Here is a 6,000-nt window from a genome sequence, read left to right on the forward strand (position 1 = left end):
TTGAATGTCAAGGGGTCTTGTAGGTTCACTGTCTGTCACTTGTGTGGCATGAATGTTACTTATTACTTGTCAGCCAAAACTTGGATATTACTCCAGTCTTGCATTTGAAAATGGACTACATTTGATTTGAGATGTTGCGAATGATGTTGAACATCATTCGGTCACCAATAAATTTCCCCACTTCTGACCTTATGATGGAGGGAAGGTCATTGATGAAGCAGCTGCAGATTGTTGGATCTAGGACATTACCCTGAGGAACGCCTGCAGACATATCTCAGAGCTGAAATGCTGACTTTCAATCTGCACAACCACCTTCCTTTGTACTATATTAAGGTCATGAATGTAAAGTTGTAGCTTCAGGTTGAGGTGAAAGTGAGGTAATTTACTTTCAGAAAATAAAAATAAACAAAGAACTGTAGATGCTGGAAATCAGAAACAAAATCAGCAACAAAATCAACAGGTCAGGCAACATCTGTGGAGAGAAAGCAGAGTTAACGTTTTGTGTCCAGTGACCCTTCTTTTATTTTGTTTTAGCACACATACATGCATTTGCAAATAATGATTGGACTTTTCATTCAGTTAGAAGCCTTATGTGTGGTTGTAAATGATGCTTGAAACTTTTATCCAGCTAAGAGAAACAAAACAAGTCCTGAGTTTTTGATGGAGATAATTGCTGAGGGTGTGGCTCTTCAGGAAACAAAAATTGGTTCATATTGGTTTTTAAAAAAATGGAAAAAAGAAGAAAGCTGATAAGGAAGATGCAGACACCTAATCTGCTCTGTAAGAACTCAAATTCTAGAGGCATGAATATATCCCAGTATCTCTGTCAAGAGTGGACAAGTCCAGATACAGAATGGACTCCAAGGGAGTTTATGTGCATCCAGTGGGTCATGGTGTGTCACTTTCAGTGATGGCAATACTTGGATCAGGTGGTTTTATCGGAAAGATTATATTATAGACTTGAACTGGGATCTGTCCACTCAGCATAAAACAAAACCACTTTGTAGAAACATGCATGTCTAAAAGCCTTTTGGAGTGTAGTGTCATATAACCATACAGCACAGAAACAGACCCTTTCATCCAAAGCAGAAATTACAATAAAAAAAAGATTGTCTGGGTCGAGTTTAAGGTAGACAGTTATACTGTTTGGACTCATTATCTTACCTGTTCAATGTGCCTATTTAAACACTATTACTTGTTTTGTTCAAGTTTATGTAGTAAAGATTCTTTTGGTATTTCAATTTAATCCTGGAGTCCTCTTTCTTATTTTCTCATCCCTGTTTTTCTCCACACATTATCTGTCAAGCCGGATCCTTAAAAAAATGTCTGGCTTTTCCAGTATCCTTATAGCCGGGATCTCAATAAATTCATTTAACTTCCTTTTCAGTAGGCTTTACTCTGTTTTCATGTGCAATAAATCATCAGTTACTGTGAGACATTCTATTTGTTACAGATGCTTCATATCACTGAACCTAGTCACAATTGATCACTTACAACTAAAACTGAAAATGAGCTTTTAAACAGCCATAATTTTTTGAATGCTAATGAGCAGCCACAGAACTGAAGCCAATGGAATGGACAAGTTGTTTAGGGAGAGAACGAGAGAATTTAGACAGGAATCTAAATGCACCTAAGGCTAACTTATAAGATGAGAATCAAAGTTCACCAGGATGCCATGCACAGAGATTGTTTATTCCACATAGCAACTTTTCCATATATCTGCTTTCTTGCTAATGAATAATAGTCCAGAGATTGCACATAATGCTACTTGATTTATCACGGTAATACAATAATATTTGAATTTAAATCTCACCTTACTGTGTTGATATGTTTTAACATGCTTCACCCTCTGAATTCAGGGGGGATCTATTTGAAGCTTTCAGAATACTGAATGGCCTAGACAAAGTGGATTACGGGAAGATGCTTCCATTAGTAGGAGAGCCTAGGACCCAAGGGCGCAGCCTTAGAGTAAAAGGAAGACCTTTTAGAACGGAGATAAGGAGAAACTACTTTAGCCAGACCGTGGTGAATCTATGGAATTCACTGCCACAGAAGGCTGTGGAGGCCAGGTCATTGAGTACATTTAAGACTGAGATTGATAGGTTCCTGATTATCAAGGGGATCAAGGGTTACAGGGAGAAAGCGTGAGAATGGGGTTGAGGAACTTATCAGTCGTGATTGAATGGCAGAGCAGACTCGGTGGGCCTAGTGGCCTAATTTCTCTCCTATGTCTTATGGTCTTATGGTTTTATGAATTACTTTTCGCATACTTTGACCGGTATGATAAAATTTCCCAGAAAACAGCATATGGTGAACAAGCAGTTAGCCTAACATTTTTGATTTCTCAAAATTGAGAGAAAATATTAACAAACAAATTTCAATCAAAATAAGCATAAGGTTTGAATTTTATTAGGAAGGATAATGAAGCTCCACTTTCCTTGGAAAGTGGTATAAATGGAATAGAGGACAAAGACAGCTGGAATACAAATAATTTAATTGCTAACAGTAATGATTTATGTTCATAAGTTCATAAAATAAAGTACTTTGATTCGTTTCTAGAGTGCCTGTTGGTACAAACAAGGCAGTGGTAAATTGAATTACTTTATTTTTCTCCCTTTCTGTTCTGAAGCAGAGATATTTTAATTTTTCTTACATTTTCTTTTTCGAAAGTGGGTTCTCATGTGTTCCCCCCCTCCCAACCCCAAGAGCTCCATATGAGAAATCAAACTATTTTTCAGATGATTCGCAACAAACTCTCTTTAGGGTTGAAATAAGAAATATGATTTGTTTAAGCATTTAGACCTGAGGGACAATTGTCATCACGCAGACACATTTCATCTCATCTTATTGGCGGTCTCTCACGAGCAATGATGAATCTCTTTCACTTTCAGGATGAGTCTGTAAGTGGTTGTACAGAAAGATGTGGCTACCAGAGGCTCTGTTATACTTGGGGCAGAAGGTGTCGCGGGTGGGTGGGGCATTGATGTGTCAGCGTGCTCCTTTCACTGTTTTTGCCCGGCTTCCGCTTATTCCCGACAGCAAGTCCTGAGGCCCCTGATGCGTTCCCAATGCTCCTCCTTCATTTCGGACACTCTTGGCCCAGTGATTCCCAGGTGTCTGTGGGAATACCACACTTCACCAGTGAGAAGTTTGTGTTCATGGGTCTCACCTTGGACATCTGCCAGACGAAGGTCTTCCACCAAACTTGCCCGGCATTGTGCAGCAAATCCCCAATCATCAAAATTACAGGGAGGCCTTAGAGAATGTGGAGCACTTCCAATACCTCGGGAGTGTTCCGTCAGCCAAAGCAGCTATTGGTGAAGAGATCCAGCATCGCCTCCAGTGTGCTAGCGCAGCCTTCAGCCACCTGAAGAAAAGGGTGTTCAAGGACAACATCATCAGATCTGACCCCAACATCATGGTTTGCACAGCTGTGGTGGTTCCTTCACTCTTATATGGCTGTAAGACATGGACTGTCTACAACAGTCCACAAGGCGCTGGAGCAGTATCACCAACACAGCTTACACAAGAACTTGCAAATCCATTGGAAAGAAAGCTGCACCAACACCAGTGTCCTCGACCAGGCCAACATCCCCAGCACTGAGGCACTTAACACCCTTGATTGGCTGCAAAGGGCTGGGCAAGACTGACACACGAGACTCCCCAAGCAGGTGCTGTACTTCCAGCTTTGAAATGGCAGGTGAGCCCCAGGTGGATGGAGGAAGCATTTCAGTGATAGACACATGCACACACACACACACACACACATGCATACATGCACACACACACACATGCACACATGCATACACACACACATGCACACACACATGCACAGACACTCACACACACACTCTCACCCAGAGACACACTTACACACACGTGCGTGCACACACACATGCACGCGCACAAATCATTGAATGAGATCATGGCTAATTCATGTGTTTTAAATTCCACATTCCCATCTCGCCTGTCAATCTATGATTCCTTCACCTAACAACAATCTATCTAACTGTGCCTTAAAAGTAGTTAATGAATCTACTTCTACTGCCTTTAAGGCAGAGAATTCCAAAGTTGCACAGCTCTTTGAGAGGAAAAAAATTCTCTTCATCTCCTTTTTTTTTACAAGGATAGCCCATAATTTTAGAATGGTGTCTCTAGTCCCTACTATACAAGGAAGAAAATAAAAGGAAACAGGTTACAACGAAGAATAAATTCAAATTCAAATCTATGGATATTAATTCTGGTGTGCCTAGTGATACTTGTTTTCCAGTTGTGTTCAGATTCAGTGAGAGCACTCAACTAAACTTGTAGACTTCCTTGTGAAGTTGGTGATGACCCAGCAAGATGTTGTTCATGTATAGTCTTGGTCTACTATTCTAGCAAATATTAGATTTGATCCTGAAACAAGGTTTTGAAGAGTTTGAGGCTTGAGGCAGGTTTAATTCAGTTTGTAGTCTGGTTTTCTGTTGAGGGACTTGCAGGAAAACCTGACACGAGCAAACCTTCCATTCTTAGCAGTTAGTGTTATTACCAGTATATTAGGTTCTCAACAGACTGAAGCAATGGTTCAAACATGTATAATTAAAGAGCAGAGGAGATTTGGTCATCTGAAAGGCACATTTATGAGTCAGTTCCAACTTAACAACGGGTTTCTATCCCTCTGGCCAGGAGTCCATTATTCACCTTAGGAGATAAATGACACTATTAGCCACTTTCTAAATATAATGAGGTTAAGCTTCTATGCCCCAGTCAAAAACATTGCTCATTGTATGAGACAAATTATATGCCATTAGCTTCCTTTCAGGCACAATGAGTTTCAATATCTTTCCTTTAGTCTCATTAGTTACAGGGGAGACACAGTGTCTATCATTCTTTTCTGTTGGTTTGAAATTAATTTCGACACAATGGGGGGCATGTGAGGTTCCAGGAGCTTTATCTTGGCAACTGCTGATTGGAACTTTCCAGAAATTATAATAAACACGCATCATGTGATTAGCAGTAGCCATCTTTTAAGTCCATTTTTTTTAAACAGTTGCTTTTTAAAACAATTTATGATCCCTCTTCATGTCTGTGCACATGACATAAAATTGAAAAGAGAGAAGTTATGCCTTAAATTTATGTCGAACATTGGTTAAACAGCTTGAAATACCATTCATTGTTTTGGTCTCTATATTATTCAAAAGGTACATAGGCAATGGAGAAGGCAAAATAACGACATTCAAGATTTGTTGCCATTATTGAGGGTCATACTTGTCAGAAAACATCAAATAGGCTTTGATTCTTTCCTCTGAAATGATACGATGGATGAGTGATCTGGTTGAAGGCTATACTTTCTACAAGGATTTCCTGAGGACAAGTGGTGGAGATCAGAACCAATTGTCTTAAATATAAGTTTGACAATAGTAATCTAATCAAGGATTCAAGAGAAATTTCAGCACAGAGACTGATAAGAATGTGGAATGCATTCCCGCAAGGTGTGGCTGGAACAGATAGTATGGATTCATTTGAGGGGTTGTTGGATAGACACATAAGGAACAAAGGAATAGAAGATGAAGCCGATGAAATGAGATGAAGCAGGGCCTGGAGAAATCCGCAATTAAGCCAAAAGACCTGTTACTACGCTGGAAAATCTTGACATGAGTGCAAGTGAACTATGCTGGCTTCTTTGAATAGTAGGCAGGAACTTGTTGTGACATCTTGTCTGCCAACTGGAAAGCTTGTGAAAAACCCATAATGCCTCTTTACAAAAGGCCCTGCTGAACCAGAAGCAAATCAGGCAGTAGTGAGACCAAAAGTAGGCCTTTCAATGGAGTTAACACCCTGAAAACTATTAGTTTCTGGAAGGATTTCCTGAGGGCTAGTAATGCAGACCAAAGACAAGTGCCTTAACTATTATAAGAGATAACAAGGTGTTGAGCTGGATGAACACAGCAGGCCAAGCAGCATCAGAGGAGCAGGAAGGCTGACGTTTCGGGCCTAGACCCTTCTTCAGAAAATCGG

The sequence above is a fragment of the Rhincodon typus genome, chromosome 32 (genome assembly GCF_021869965.1).
Source record: "Rhincodon typus isolate 14 chromosome 32, sRhiTyp1.1, whole genome shotgun sequence".
Taxonomy (NCBI): Eukaryota; Metazoa; Chordata; class Chondrichthyes; order Orectolobiformes; family Rhincodontidae; genus Rhincodon; species Rhincodon typus.